Source organism: Leptodactylus fuscus, chromosome 1 (assembly GCF_031893055.1).
Source record: "Leptodactylus fuscus isolate aLepFus1 chromosome 1, aLepFus1.hap2, whole genome shotgun sequence".
Taxonomy (NCBI): domain Eukaryota; kingdom Metazoa; phylum Chordata; class Amphibia; order Anura; family Leptodactylidae; genus Leptodactylus; species Leptodactylus fuscus.
In genome coordinates, this window is record NC_134265.1 from 162,143,302 (window position 1) to 162,160,496 (window position 17,195).

Below are 17,195 nucleotides of genomic sequence, written 5' to 3' on the forward strand. Positions count from 1 at the left end.
TCAGTGGTCATATGGGGTACAGGGCTTTTTGGGGACTGAGGCTGTCAAGATACGGAGTCGCCGCAGTCTCCTTGCTGCGCGGCGACTCCCCAGGAGACGTGTTAAGAGTTCTATTGGTTGTGCTTAGGTGATTAAGGGTTAATCTTTTCCTTGCTCTCAGTTCTCCATGCCATTAATCATCACAGGTCTTGTGGGTTGTTTTCTCTGCTGCTATTTAAACCCCACCCAGGCATGGATCCTTGCCAGCCATTCACTTAGTGTTTCCTGGTCTCCTCCAGATATCCAGTCTGTGTGTCTTTCTGTCTGTTTATTGGTTACTGTATACCCGGCTTGTATTTGACTATTCCTTGTCTTCTGATTTAGTACTTTATTCTGATCTCCTGGCTTAGCCTCTTGCTCGTCCGAACCCGCCTTCTCTTCTGTGTTTTTGCTGGGACTTGTTGTCCTCCCTTGTTCTATGCTATCTTGTCTTTGGTTTTGCATTGCATTTTACAATGTGCTTTCTGCTTAGGTGTGACCCGCGTTACTCCAGCCCCTAGCACTTTCAGGACCTCCTCTTCCCTGACCCTAGCCGCCTGGACAGTAGCGTAGGAGTTGTGGCAGGCGAACTTCAATTAGGAAGTGCGTTGGTCTGCCTCATCTCAGATCTACAGCATAGTTCTAGCTGCAGGGCCTACGACCCCTTTTGTCATTAGTTGCACAGTGTTGCTTTCCCAGCTGTGTCACTCTGCACTGCCTGACCCTGACTTCAATCCTTACAGAGGCATAGTGCACGACCAAACAGGATATAGTGGTAGAGACTGGAGCTCTGTGGACTAGCGAGTATGTTTCTTTTTTTTTTTTTTTTTTTTTTGTTACACCTACCACATGCCCCTGGACAACCCCTGTAAAAATAATGTGGTGTTCCCTTCACACAATATAATTTTCCATAGAGACCCTCACACAGTATATTGTCTCATATTGGCCTCAGCACAGTAAAATGTCTCATAGCAAGTCTTTACATAGCATAATGTTCCGTCATGGACCCTCCACACAATATAATGTTTCACAGTCACCCCTCCACACATTATAGTATCTTATAGTGGCCCCTCCCCACAGTTTAATATCCCATATAGGCCACTACAGTTTTCATAACAAATTTTTAAAACATTTTTGGTCGGTCAAACACAAATTTTTGGCATTCACCACCCATAAACTATTATTATACTCTAGAGTTCAGTCCCAAAGTATAATAAGCATCAGCGTAGAGAAGGTGATCAAAGATACAAAACAATGTTACTCACCTCTCATGGGCTAAAGCAGGGGTCTTCAAACTGCGGCCCGAGGGCCACATGCGGCCCGCCAAGCACTTCTGTCTGGCCCCGCCGACAACGCCGGCAGGCGTACATTTATAATGAAGCTCCTGGGGAGCTCGGGCCAGGCCATGGAGAGCACTTCACTCACTTTATCTATTGGAGGGCACCGCTCCCGATGTCTGTGTGACCTGCTCTGCCTCCGGCCCACTGTTTAAAAAGTTTGAGGACCCCTGGGCTAAAGCATGGGTCCTCAGGCCTGTTGAATAATGTTAGAGACTGCTAAGACCTGTGATTGGTCCTCTGAGAAAAAGGAGCCCTGTTTGATCTCCAGTGTTTTAATGTATTGAGGCATTACATACATACAAGTTCTTTGTTCTTTAAAGCCCAAACTAAGTGGTCTCTATGGTCAATAATATGAAAGCTTCGTAGTTATTTAGTATGGTTCTGTCCTGTCAAATCTTTTGACAGATTTAGATCTTTATTTTTATTTCATGTGGCTTATCTGTGATGATTAATCCTGGTTTAAAGGAAGTCTGTCACCAGAAGATCCCAGAATATCATCCAAGACATTTATATAAAAAATTAAAGGGGTATTCCCACGTCGCATACTCACCAGTCTTCGATGCTGTAAATTCTTCTTTCTTCCGGCTTTGTTGCTTCATTGGTGGGCGAGGTTACATATGCAAAGCCAGCGTCGAGAAGACGTCGCTTCTATGCCGCTGGCCCTGCGTGTGCGCTCCTGATGCAGCTAGGCATCGGACGTACAGCCTTCACAATGCAATTTAGACCCGGCATCCGCTGTAATAGAGAGGTGGATGCCGGGGAGTGTTAGACGCCGGCACAGGTGCCTGCAACATCGCTACACTCCTGCCATCCATGTAGCCAACAGTGGCAGGAGCGAAGCTGTTATTCCGCTCCTCCGCTGACACCCCCCCCCCCCCTGGAATAGCAGCATCGCTCCTGCTGCTGCTGGCTTTATGCAGGGAGAAGCGCAGCGATGTTGCAGGCACCTGTGCCGGTGTCTACACTCCCCGGCATCCGCCTCTCTATTACAGCGGATGCCGGGTCTGTATTGGTGGCCCCTTCCCCCCCACCAAAGTGTAAACTACCCCCCCCCCCCTCCTCCAGGCTCGCTCCCGTGCACTTAGCCCCTCCTCCCTTCCCCCTGAATGCAGGCAGATACATAACTTGACTTTTGAGCAGATAAGTCAAGGGATGTGTCAACAGAGAAATGAATAAAGTAATATAGTGGACAAACAAAGCAGTTTTGCTGAAGCGATGTATTTAGGAAAAATCTTACATTCACATTATCAAGTAGTATAGATAGGATCCTTGTGATGGGACAACCCCTTTAAGGTCACCTGAATCAAACAGTGTCTTCGCCTCCTGAGTCTTTGCATCCATTGCTGAGATTCTATTGTTTTTTTACTTTGTAAATTAGCTTTTTTGAACAACAAGGGGGTTGATTCTCATCATCATTGGTATTATACAATGCAGTGGCATAACTAGGAATGGCAGGGCCCCAATGCGAACATTTGACATGGCACTTCCCCGAACGTGACACCTTCCTTCACAAACTGCATTCCTGCACCCACTATTATGCGCCATAGTACCCCATGCACACATTATTATGCCCCATAGTGACCACTCCACAAATTATTATGCCCCATAGTGGCCCCTTCACACAATATTATGCACCATAGTGGCCCTTGCACACAGTATTATGCCCCATTGTGGACCACCCATGAACAATTATTACAATCTTTTTAGACCCCAGAGTATAATGATCGGAGACTTAGGGGAGGATACAAACATAAAAAACAATGTTACTTACCTCTCCCTGGCTCTGGCACACTTCCTGCTGATTTCAGTCATCTTCGATGTTGGTACAGACGTCATGTGAGCCTGGCCTGATGCCTGGGACGTCACCAAACAGGGGTGAAGCTTTCCAGAGCACAGGAGAGGTAAGTAATATTGTTTTTTTGTGTTCCCTTACCTCCCCTGGGCCTCCAATCATCTGAAAAGACCCAAAGTATAATGATACCAGTGTTTGTGGCCCGCAGCCTCATTTACCGATCCCCATTCCTGCTCACAGCCACATCCACAGAAGTGGAAGCACAGGCAGCCATGAGCAGGGGCGGTTGATGAGTAAGTAAATAGGGTCTGTTACCTACTGTGGTTACTCCAGCAAGTAATGGCCTACTATTTAAAAAAAAAAATCTCGGGCCCTGGTGCAGCTGCTACCGCTGCTACCCCATTAGTTAAGCCACTGATACAATGTATTATGTCTTTCAATGTACTGTACATGGTAGGACTCGAGGCTATTTTTATTTTTAGGCCTCCCTGGCAATCGTAAGGCATTCCCCAATCTCACTGTGGGGAGACAGACCAAGCCCCCTTTCTTTGTATAACCACCTAGATACTGTAGTTAGTATTGACCATAGCATCTAAGAAGTTAAATGACTTTGATCAGACTAATAAGACCACCTCCTTCAATTTAGACAAAGCAGAGATTTTAATGGATACTTGAAAGGTTATGTTGAATTACGACAAACCTATACAATCTTCTCAGCTCATTCTGCTCTGTAACAAGCTGCCTGCAGGTTGGACCATATTTTTCATTGTCAGATTTAGAGATGAGCGAACACTAAAATGTTCGAGGTTCGAAATTCGATTCGAACAGCCGCTCACTGTTCGAGTGTTCGAATGGGTTTCGAACCCCATTATAGTCTATGGGGAACATATACTCGTTAAGGGGGAAACCCAAATTCGTGTCTGGAGGGTCACCAAGTCCACTATGACACCCCAGGAAATGATGCCAACACCTCTGGAATGACACTGGGACAGCAGGGGAAGCATGTCTGGGGGCATAAAAGTCACTTTATTTCATGGAAACCCCTGTCAGTTTGCACTTTTCGCAAGCTAACTTTGCCCCATAGAAATGCATTGGCCAGTGCTGATTGGCCAGAGTACGGAACTCGACCAATCAGTGCTGGCTCTGCTGGAGGAGGCGGAGTCTAAGATCGCTCCACACCAGTCTCCATTCAGGTCCGACCTTAGACGCCGCCTCCTCTGGCAGAGCCAGCGCTGATTGGCCGAAGGCTGGCCAATGCATTCCTATGCGAATGCAGAGACTTAGCAGTGCTGAGCCAGTTCTGCTCAACTACACATCTGATGCACACTCGGCACTGCTACATCAGATGTAGCAATCTGATGTAGCAGAGCCGAGGGTGCACTAGAACCCCTGTGCAAACTCAGTTCATGCTAATAGAATGCTTTGGCCAGTGCTGATTGGCCAATGCATTCTATTAGCCCGATGAAGTAGAGCACACACATTCAGCTCTGCTTCATCGGGCTAATAGAATGCATTGGCCAGCGCTGATTGGCCAGAGTACGGAACTCGACCAATCAGCGCTGGCTCTGCTGGAGGAGGCGGAGTCTAAGATCGCTCCACACTAGTCTCCATTCTGGTCTGACCTTAGACTCCGCCTCCTCCAGCAGAGCCAGCGCTGATTGGCCGAATTCTGTACTCTGGCCAATCAGTGCTGGCCAATGCATTCTATTGGCGTGATGAAGCAGTGCTGAATGTGTGTGTTTAGCTCAACTACACCGGTGGAGTAGTTGAGCTAAGCACACAGATTCAGCTCTGCTTCAATCAGCGCTGGCCAATGCATTCTATTAGCTTGATGAAGCAGAGTGTGCACAAGGGTTCAAGCGCACCCTCGGCTCTGATGTAGCAGAGCCGAGGCTGCACAAGGGTTCAAGCGCACCCTCGGCTCTGATGTAGCAGAGCCGAGGGTGCACTTGAACCCTTGTGCACACTTGGCTCTGCTACATCAGAGTTGATGGTGCGCTTGAACCCTTGTGCACACTCTGCTTCATCAAGCTAATAGAATGCATTGGCCAGCGCTGATTGAAGCAGAGCTGAATCTGTGTGCTTAGCTCAACTACTCCACCGGTGTAGTTGAGCTAAACACACACATTCAGCACTGCTTCATCACGCCAATACAATGCATTAGCCAGTGCTGATTGGCCAGAGTACGGAATTCGGCCAATCAGTGCTGGCTCGGCTGGAGGAGGCGGAGTCTAAGGTCGGACCAGAATGGAGACTGGTGTGGAGCAATCTTAGACTCCACCTCCTTCAGCAGAGCCAGCGCTGATTGGCCGAATTCCGTACTCTGGCCAATCAGCACTGGCCAATGCATTCTATTGGCATGATGAAGCAGTGCTGAATGTGTGTGTTTAACTCAACTATGCCGGTGGAGTAGTTGAGCTAAACACACACATTCAGCACTGCTCCATCACACCAATAGAATGCACTGGCCAGCGCTGATTGGCCAGAGTACGGAATTCGGCCAATCAGCGCTGGCTCTGCTGGAGGAGGCGGAGTCTAAGGTCGGACCAGAATGGAGACTGGTGTGGAGCGATCTTAGACTCCGCCTCCTCCAGCAGAGCCAGCGCTGATTGGCCAAAGAATGGAATTCGGCCAATCAGCGCTGGCCAATGCATCCCTATGGGAAAAAGTTTATCTCGAATTTTGGCGCACTTTACCACGCGGTGTTCGATTCGATTCGAACATGGCGAACACCCTGATATCCGATCGAACATGTGTTCGATAGAACACTGTTCGCTCATCTCTAGTCAGATTCCCTTTAACATCTTACTGTTAGTGAATGGACTCTTGGTATCATATATACTTGGGATTATATAATTGGGATATTCATTGTCCATTTTATAATGGGTTTGAATTACTTTGCACTTATTTTAAAATCTTTAAAAGGGATGTTGTAGAAATAAATGTTAATAAGAAAATATAGTTATTGGTGACTAGCATTTTATCTTATTATGTTTATAATGATTTTATTATGTAACGATCATATATCTGTCCATATAATTTAATTAAAATATTTAATTATGTAATGTTTAGATACCTCTTTATTTGTGCTGTGAATTTTTACGCTACCTGTCAAGAAATCCATGTTTTGTCCTATTATGAGTTAGAACTGTGACAGAAGAAAATGACAGGATACCATTCACTAGAGAGAAAGATTCATGTTAGTGATGAATATTGGAGGTAATGCATTCAATTTAATCCAAGCTTTACAAAATGAAAAGGCTCATATTCCTGTATGGATCCAAATTATATTCTTTGCAGGAATTTTAACAATGGTTTTATATTTCTAGAATGGCTGAGAAGTAGAAAGTAATCACATGGGAAGACAAATAGGTCAACAAAGTACCATCCCATTTGCTCTATTGTGCTTGACAGAAATAGGACAGGAGAGGAGAGCACTTTCTCTCAGTGAACATGCGGTTCTGATGATGCAGCCTAAAATTTGTTCTTCGCTGTTTAGGCATTATAGCCTGAAGGGACCCTGTAGACCTTCTCCATAAAGCTAAAAGATAGATGACTTATTAAATTCTTGCTATGAATTCTAGGCCAATTAAAACATAATAATAAAAAAGTACTATAGCCAACTAAATATATCTAACGAAAAAAATTGCATTTGTACAAAATGAATAGTTATAGTGTAGTACAGTTTCCAGACTACCGACTATTTTAAAATAAGAAATATTACAAACACAGAAGATACCATGATTTATAATGTTCCAGGACGTAAAAACAATACTCTCAATTTGTGTTAAACAGAGATAGATATTTCAGTATGACAGACTTATTGACTAATTACATATTAAAGAACTTACCATGTAGCTGCTATATACTTACTGGCAGGGACAAATGGGATCTTTAATTAGTTCATATTACTAATTTACTCAATGTATCAAAGTTACTTTAAGTAATATATTTTGTGTACAGAATGTTTCCACCTTCTTTAAAATTTGCTACATAACAAAGTGCAATATATTACTATGAGCTATAAATTCTTATCATGATTATTAAGAGACTTGTGGACCACTGTCAAAATTCTGAGTATCATACGAAGGCAATAAAAATATGAAGATGGTTCATATCAAGTCTTTCACAAGATAACAAAATACACACTACATTTGCTTTATAACCACATAAATCAGTTGCTAAAAATTAGCTGAAATAAAAGATGCTGTATTATTTGTATACTTTCACCATTTGCACAGCTTATGGTATAATATTTCTTAAACTTATTATGCACCATCATTGGGTTAAAAAAGATCAGTGAAAAAAAAGCTCAATGTATTTGTTGTGGCTTACAAAGTGGTATCAAGTTTTTCAGGTTGTCACCATTCACATCCGTGACAATCCCTAGTAAGGTTCTCAAAAACTTAATGTCTGTTCAGGATGTATTTGAGTACAATATAGCTAAATAGCCTGGTAAAGCCCAGCAAATGCCAGCATAGTTTAAGAATATTTCTCAAAGTCTACCAAATGTTAATCTTATTATTATTAGAGATGAGCGAACAGTGAAATATTCGAGATTCGATATTCGTTTAGAGTAGAGCCTCAATAGTCGACTACTCAATCGAATATCGAATCTCATTATAGTCTATGGGAAAAAATGCTCATTTCAGGGGAAACCACTGTTTGACTAAAGGAGAGTCACCAAGTCCACGAATAGCAGGAGGAGAGTGTTTAGGAGGCGAGCTGTGCAGTTAAAGCGCACGGACGCCATTATATTCTGTGGGGTCCGTGCACTTTAACTGCACAGCGCTTGCAGTTGCGCTGATAAAAAGTAAGCTCCCTCGTAACAGCAAGCTGCCAGCTCTCTTGACTAGCAAGGACGAGCCTGCTGCAGAACCAGTGTTGATTTGCCGCAGGCTCGTCCTTGCTAGTCAGGAGAGCTGGCAGCTTGATGTTATGAGGGAGCTGACTTTTTCTCATAGGAATGAATTGACCAGCGTTGATTGGCCACTGTACAGCATTCAGCCAATCAACACTAGCTCTGAATCTAATATTTACTGTGAATAGCAGTAATATTTGATCGAGTACAAATATTTTGAATACCGTAGTATTCAATTGAATACCTACTCGATCAAATACTACTCGCTCATCTCTAATTATTATTATTATTGTTATTATTATTAAATATATAGCGCCATCATATTCAACAATGCATTTCAGATGTTATCAATCGCTGTCCCCATATAGGGCTCACAATCTACCTTCCCTATCAGTGTGTCTTTGGAGTGTAGTAGGAAACCGGAGCACCCGGAGGAAACCCTTGCAAATACTTGTCAGATTTTAAAGAGTTCTCAGTTAAAAATTCTAAAAACAGCGAGGCTCTTTGGGAGCCATCACAGCCATCATACAGGGTGGAAGCATTGTAAAATGTGTATACTGTGTACCAGTATGTCATTTATTTATGTCTGTTCTATTTCTCTTATAGTCTACCAAACTGTTAAGACTTTTAATTCCAGGATATAAAAAGCATTTAGTGATTATATCAATTAACATTCTAACCTTCATGTTTGTTTAGTTAAATTCAATCCCAAAAAAATGTCAAGGCAATGACAGCTTTAAGCAGTATCATTAAAAAAGTCATAAGGTCTAATATCAATTTGTGCAATATTGCATTATTTCTCACTTATAGCTATTTCAGTAAACCTACAGCAATGCATTTAAAGTGGTTTATTAATTCACCAAAACTTTTTTTTTACTTAAATCAGACAAGCAGACTTAAAAATTGTGACCTGGAGTCCTGAACTAGAGCAAACAAATGCCAATGATCTGATCTGAATAGTTTGACAAAATTATCTTCTTGGCCTATTAAAGTCCAATTTACATATTGAGAAACAGTAAAGATTGTCTGTTGGGCAGTCTTGTTTCATTTATAATCTGTCAGTCTTCATAAGAGAAATGCTAGGTTGTCAATATTCTAAATTTTAGCTTCCATAATGCTTAATCAATACTTAAACATAAGTTAATTGGTCTGGACCTGAACTCACAGAACTAGAATGTTATCAATTAGGAAAAGCTCTTAAGAAAAGAAAAAATTTATTTTATATACAAAATGACTGTCTTTATGTCACTGAATTATATATAACTGTCTATTCTCTCATATGTTGTCTGTCTATCTGCATGCCAATCTATGTGTTTCTTAGAAAACAATATTTTAAAAATACAATAGTCATCAAACTGACTTATTTCCTGATATTTTTCAATAATTGCATTTCAAATTTACAGTACAAAATCCTACAAAGGTGATACTTCTTCTCATATGCACACAATGGAGCAGATTTACTAACTCTGTTCAGAATTTAGGCAGTACAAACATAGACTTGACGGTCTGAAAATGGCCCTGACTTATCACAGTGGCTGGATGATTTGGCTTATCTAAATTTATACCATTTATTAGTTGGTTTGCTTAGCATCTAAATTTTGTGCAATGCTAGTGTACATTGTCACATCTTAAGCCATAACCCCTTTAAGCCAAACCATCAAAACCTTTCTTACTAAATTATGTTTCCTTGTCAATCAGGTGGAAAAAAGTATCTAAGACTAGCTCCCCTCGGGCCAGAAACGCTGTGATTTGCTGCCGGTGGAAACGTTGTGAGAAAAATCTTGCATTTTACAGTAACTGGAAAGTGGATGGGATTCTTGTGAACCCCATGCCCACTTTGCAGTAAAAACCACAGCTTGGCTTCCCTGTAGATATAGTTGTAATAGAAAGTCTGCAGAGGAAAACTCTGCGATGCGTTCCTGCTGCTTTTTTCCCCGCAGTGCTTTATAGCTGCGGGTCATCCCATGAGGCCTAAAGGTAAGCTCACACAGTTTTTTGGTCAGGATTTTGAGGCCTCAAAATCCTGGCCAAAAAGATGGCTCCAATTGATATCAATGGGAGCTGCTCAGGAGATTTTTCTGGCAGCCATTTCCTCTGGCTCCTGGAAAAAAGAAGCGAGATGCTAATTCTTCAGGCCATTTCGCCTTGCGATTCGGCCTGAAGACACTCCCTCCTTCGGACTAGGCTTTCAGTCGCGGCTACCCAGTTTTTGGTCCAGAACCTGAGGCGGCCTCTGCCTCAGGTTCTGGACCAAAAAACCCTGTGTGAACTTACCCTTAGCCTAAAAGACATGGAAGATTTTGCATGAACTAAACCAGAATTTAGGAGCATTTAGCTTAGTAAATCACTTCCAATTTATTTGGGATCTCTGCTTTGGTAAAGCAAAATATTGTAGTGCATCTTGTTGCAACCTGTTACACACATGATAGCACACATTAACATTTATAAACAGATCGCAGTCAGCACTACTGCAAGGTTGTGGGATTCTTACACATGCAAGGCATAGTTAAAGAAGCACTCTGGAATCTTCTTTTAATTCATTCACTATGTCTCACAAAGGCTGTCAACAGGAGGACAAGATCTGCTATTACTAGCTACTGCTGACATAAGACAGCTCGTGTCACACCAATAACGCAGGAGATGACAGTGCAGCCACCCTGACTGCAGGGGTGAACCTGCCCTTTTTGCCGCCCGAGGCGGACGACAGAATGCTGCCCCCCCCAGGAGGGGGTGGAGCAGAGGGGGCGTGGCGGGGTGAAGGGGGGCGGGGCAAAGCGAAGGGGGCAGGGTGAAGCGGCCTTCGCAGGCAGAGAGCAGGCAGGGAGAGGATCTGCTCTCTCCCAATCCACCGCTCGGTGCTAAGCCAGTCCAGGACAGCTTGTCCTGGACTGGCTTAGGTAAGCAAAAATGCCACCCTCCCTGGGGCCCTGGCATAGCGCCGCCTGAAGCGGTCACTTCAGGTCGCCTCATGGGAGGTGCGACACTGCCTGACTGTTTATTTTTGGTCTCCTTTTTTTGCCAGAATATGCGATGCAGAGAAACGGATAATTCCACTCCCCCCCAGCAGTAGTGATGGTACAGTCCACTAGCTGCTCATGTAATGCTGTACTGAGGCATCACGGGATTGATAGTACAGAACAGAGAAAGAGGGTAAGGAAAAATAAGGTGTTTCTTTAATATCTGTATGGTACTGAGAAAGTAAAATGGTGCACAGTTCAATAGGAGGTCACAGAAGTAGATGAAAAAAGCTGCAGCAGTCACCTTTAATAAATGTCTCTTTTTTTTTATTTATTCATCTCCATAAATCCAGCAGGCTGTACAGAGAGCAGGGAAACTGGTAACATGAAGTACGTGTAGCATGAAATGGTTGTTACCTGTGACTCTACTCTGCGTCCTGCCTGGATATGTGGAGATGGACAAATAAAAGAAGCTTATTTTATAACCTTCCAGTGTCACAACTTTCTATATCTACACCTATGTGACTGTGTGCATTAAAGTGGTTTTCCTGGCTTAAAATATTAAAGACATATCCTAAACATAGGTCACTACTATCAGATCTGTGGATCTAACAACAATAACATGGCATTTAATGGGGAAAGGAATAGGAATATCCCGGAAGAAGGTACGTAGCTGAAACATGTGTCTGGCCAGGTGTCAGGGGATAGAGAACTGGACTTCTTATGAACTTCATTATGGGTGCTAGGACAGTGCGGCAGGTGTGGCCAAGGGATCGGGTTGCAGCCCGTTCCTCTGTCGTAGCGTCTTGTTGGCTGTCACCTCCTCCTTGTTGCTGGCAGTCCAGCATAGCAGGGGTTAATTCCTGTGCAGCCAGTGGGCGTGGTCGGTCTTTTGACTGACAGTGATGTCAGCCAGTGAGCGCCCAGCTTGGGCAGCTGGGCTGGCTGATTGGGACCACCCTTCCTCCATTTAAGGAGGCAGGTTTCTCAGCCTGCTGCCCTAGCCTCATTTCAAATATGTTTATGTGGGTGCAGCTAGTGGTGTCTTAGCTGCACTAGTGTTTTGGCTGTTTGTCCGTGTGTGTGTGTGTGTGTGTGTGTGTGTCGTGTCGTGTCGTGTCGTGTCTTTATGTTTGTGGAAATGGATCTCTCTTCCCCAATGTATCTATTATTCCTTCTCTGTTTATGTACCTGGCTAATAGGCATTAGCAGGTAGCTGCTGTAGGGTGTTGCTCAGTGAAGCAACTTAGGGTACACTGTCTGAGTCTAGCACAGGCGTGGTAGCTAGACCCTTATTACTGTAGTGGCTGCTCTGGGCTGCTGAGGATTTCTCTGTGAGGTTAACAGAGAAACACCCAGATGGTTGTATAGCTCGGCAGTGACTGTCAGGTCCAGTTTACACCAGGGTAGCTCTGCAGTTCAGAGCCAGTTGGGCTGTGCAGGTTATTAATTTATTTATTTTAAATAACCTGCTGATCATCACAATGGGTATGTTGTGCTTATCTTTTTTTGCTCTTTGCATCTTATACTGATAGAGTATCTATTTAGGGTAAGTTAACACAAGGTTTTGGACTGGATTTTGATGCAGAATCCGCCTCAGAATCCGTCTCCAAAAACGCCTCCCATTTTACCCATTAAAGGTAGGGCCTGATGTAGCAAAGCGGTTAGGGGGCTAGTCAGGGCTAGCAAGGGTTAATCTTTGGATGTCTGGACTCTGTGATTTGTCAAGGGGTTTTTGTCTAAGATTCTGCCCCACCCTCTGGTGTGCTATTTAAGCTGAGTTCTAGCATCAGTCCAGTGCTGATTATACTGTACTTTTGTGATCAGCAACTCCAGGGACCTGTAGTTTCTACTGTCAAGTCCTTTTACCTTTGTCTGTGTATTCTCTGGCTTACTGTTATAGTGTCTGTGTAGTGGTTTTTGTGGGTATGTGGGTTCTGTCTCACTGTGTATCTGTTATGGTGAACTCCTAGGGTCTCTATTTAGGTTCTTGAGGTGTCCTCTAATCAGAGGGTCAGGGTGAGTGATAGAGAAACTTCCCATGCCATTATATCCACCTGCCTATTTTGTTTAGGTTTTTTCTCTTTTTTTTTTTCTTATGTTCATTTTGCATTTCTAAATATACCAGTTCATTTCTCATGTACATTTGTTGTCACTCTGTTTGGAGACAAACATCACAGAAGAAAATAAACACAGCAAAATGAGTTGCGTTTTCTTAGCATTTTTTTCATCAGTATTGTATATACCCCAAAATAGTATCTGCTAGATTATTGCCAATCAAGCATTTAATGAGACCAGCTGGTATTTTTGTTTTGGAAACCTAGGAGGCAGTGGCGTAACTAGGAAGGGCGGGGCCCCGTGGCGAACTTTTGACATGCTCCCCCCCCCCCAAACCGACGCCGAAGACCTCAACCGACCCCCTCCTCATAACTCTATTATGTCCATTAGTGTCCCCTGCACACAGTATTAACCCCAATAGTGTCCCCTGCACACAGTATTAACCCCAATAGTGTCCCCTGCACACAGTATTAGCCCCAATAGTGTCCCCTGCACACAGTATTAACCCCAATAGTGTCCCCTGCACACAGTATTAACCCCAATAGTGTCCCCTGCACACAGTATTAACCCCAATAGTGTCCCCTGTACACAGTATTAACCCAAATAGTGTCCCCTGCACACAGTATTAACCCCAATAGTGGCCCCTGCACACAGAATTAACCCCAATAGTGGCCCCTGCACACATAGTATTAACCCCAATAGTGTCCCCTGCACACAGAATTAACCCCAATAGTGGCCCCTGCACACAGTATTATGTCCCACTGTGGACACCCATAAACAATTATTATACTCTGGGGTCTTTTCAGACCCCAGAGTATAATAATCGGAGACCTGGGGGAATAAAAACATTTAAAAAAAAAAAAACAGTTGATTACCTGTGCCCGGCTCCTAGGCTGTCGGCTGCCGGCTGTCGCTCTTGTCCTGCATTAATGACGTCGGACGTCACATGACCCGGGAAGCAGACCCGGGTCATGTGACGTCAGAGACGTCAGACACGAATGAGGGAGGCCGGAGGCAGGATCGTGGAGAGGTAAGTAACACTATTTGTTATGTTCCTTACGTCTCCCGGTCCGCTGATCATTATACTCGGGGGTCTGCAAAGACCCCCGAGTATAATGATAGTGTTTGTGGGGCCTGCGGTGTCACTTGCTGATCCCGGCCCAGCCAGGATCGGCAAGTGAATGGGGCCCGTAACGGACTATTTAAAAAAAAAAAAAAAAAACCCGCAGTGGTAGCGGCTGTCACCGGGCCCCCTAATGGCCCGGGCCCTGTGGCAGCTGCTACTGCTGCTACCACGGTAGTTACGCCCCTGCTAGGAGGCCTACTTGTCACAGTTGTGTAAATGTCCAAGCACCCGCGATACCGAATGCTGCTAGCACCTCTAAGGAAATGGGGTAGGAAGGCTATCCCTGGTGCTATGATGACTGACTAGGCCCTGTCTGAGGGTGTTGGTCAACTGTACCCAAGCTAAGCTTCGCCCCGACAACTACTAGCTCTCTAAACGTGGAGACCTAGCAGAAAGGTGGGGTAAGAGCTGAAAGAGACTAGGGACTGGGATACTAGAAGTGGTCACCCCTAGCAAAAGAATAGGTGCAGCTGCAAACAGTACTACCTAGGATGGGACGTGCTGGAGAACTAACAAGTGCAGCACAACCATAAACACACAACAGGACTTTGAGGAGAGGAAAAGTGGAGTAGTGAGGAAAGGGTATAACAGGATAGGGGCAAAATAAACCAGAGTTGAACCATTCCCAGAGTTCTTTGCCCCATGTCCTAACGTGCAGCAGACAGTTTAGATTTTTTTTTATGTAGATTGCGAGCCCCATATAGGGATCACAATGTCCATTTTTTTTTCCTATCAGTATGTCTTTTGTAGAATGGTGAGAACATACAAACTCCTTGCAGATGTTGTTCCTGGCAGTGGATTTGAACCCAGGACTCCAGCGCTGCAAGGCTGCAGCGCTAACCACTGAGCCAACATGTTGCCCAGTTTAGAAAAGAATTGATTCGTTTCCATGAAGCGTGAGGAAATCTGGATTCAATGTGAATCAAATATTTCCTGAAATTTGGATCAAATTCCATTTCGTCAGCTTCTATTCGCTCATTTCCATTGGCAGTGTTGATAGTAAAATCTTGAAACTTGAAGCAGAAACTAAAGATACATCTCTTCAGAAGGCCTATCACAATTCCCAATCTAAACCCTTCCCAAATTACAATTCTAAAAACAAACCCTCTTCTTTTCACTCTCCCAAATTACCCTACAGGATACAATACCATATTGACTGTGTCCAGACACCATACAGCTTTATTTATGTGTACTGAAAGTAACACCTATTACATAAACAGCTTCTCCATTGTATAAGCAATGACACCTATTATTCCGCCCCTGTTACCTCTTGTGTCACCCCCTCTACCTCATAGATTGTAAGCTCTTGCAAGCAGGGTCTTCAGTACTATTGTGTGAATTGACTTTTACTCTGTAATGTTCCTTTTTTGTCTGTACCCTTCAATTCGTAAGTGCTGCGGAATATGTTGGTGCTATATAAATAAAATGTATTATTACTATTATTATAGCTGTGGCAACATGAGTGACAGTATGACGTGGAATAATGTGATTACCCAAGCTGCAAGAAATAATGTTCAGCTGTTTAAGAGTATGAGGCAGCATCAGCAGTACAGTAAATGGAACATGATACAGCTCTTTTTAAAGGCATCAGTCGCAGATGTGTGAAAATCCTCAATGATTCATGCCTGATTCATTTTTACTAAAGCAATTTTTTACATGTTACTGGTGGACAGTTTCGTTCTAGGTCTTATAATGCCAACGGCAGCACTGAACACTTTCTCTGCCGTTTTCCTTGAGGCTGTTCAAGATAAAACGTCAATGTCAAACTGGGTCAGATCCTTCCATGAGGTCAATGTTATCTGCTGGAATACAGGGGCACTCTAGATATTACTAACTTTTTCCATTCCCTGGTTGAACTTGAAGGAAATATGTCGTTCCCTGTCGTCCTCAACAGCGGCACAATGTGGGGTATTTCTGCCCCTGTGTGCTGGTAGGACAGGCGGATATTTAATTAGCCAATCAAATGCGTGGCAGGCCCTATAAGAGGGCACAAGAACCTCCCCTCTGCGTGTTTTTTTCTGTCCTGTGTGGACAGAGGACAGGTGGGAGGACTTGTGTCCTCTTAGAGAAGCTCAGCAGGATCACTCACCTCCTGAGCGGTTGTTTTCTTCTTGTCACCTTCTGTGCCCTGCGGGGAGAAGGTGCTTGTTAGCCATGTGTGGCTACCCCCCTCTATCCCCCCTCCCCCCCTCTCCTCCGCTTCCCCTGCTCCTTGTGACTTACCTGACATTTTGGTGAGAGTCCGGGGACTCCGCATGCCGCCTCTGGTGGCCGCGCGGACTGCCGGCGGGTGGAACCACACTGTTGTGTATCCTGTTCCCCGCCGGCCGCTGTAAGCGCGCACTTCCGGTTTCGCCGGAAGTATCATGACGCCATGGCAACGGCCTGGCGCTGGCGGCCGCTCACTCAGGGAAGATTCAGGCCTTATTAAAGGCCGGAAAAGACGGGGAGATGTGGGGGTAAGTGCCCGTGTTAAGGGCCTCTTGGTGGGGGGGAATGTATATCTTTGCTGACCCCTGATTACAGGGGTAGTTGTCTGGGCAGGTTGCCTCACCTGCTTTGATTGTGGCTCCGCCCATTTCCAGCCGGCCAGAATTAAGAGGCTGTCTGGCCTGGTGTCAGAGACCTTCCTGCAGTATCTGCTGAAGGCATGCGATTGTGGTGTTCATTGATCTTGAACTCTTTTCCAGTTTGCAAACTTTATTGGGAACCGGCTGTGATGGCCGAGTGGTTAAGGTTTTGGACTCGAAATCCAATGGGGTCTCCCCACACAGGTTCAGATCCTGTTCACAGCGCCAGCCCGGCTAGCTCAGTCGGTAGAGCATGAGACTCTTAATCTCAAGGTCGTGGGTTCGAGTCGCACGTTGGGCGCCAAGTCACCTCTCTGTCCGGTCTACAGGACCTGGTAAGATTTACCCTTTTTTTAAAAAGCTGGTATGATGTCATGGTGACAGTGTTGCATGGTCTATTATCTCTCTCTGTAGGATATGTCATCCTCTACTACCCCTCCTGGGGATGGTAGGAGGAAAACCTCTTCCAAGAG

At 44.5% G+C, this 17,195-nt stretch overlaps 1 non-coding gene across 1 annotated transcript; it reads left to right on the forward strand.

Annotated features, from left to right (window-relative positions):
- The first annotated feature begins 16,865 nt into the window (after positions 1 to 16,865).
- Positions 16,866 to 16,947, forward strand: TRNAS-CGA (transfer RNA serine (anticodon CGA)). Its single transcript has one exon. It is a non-coding gene; the product is annotated as a tRNA-Ser (tRNA).
- The last annotated feature ends 248 nt before the right edge of the window (positions 16,948 to 17,195 follow it).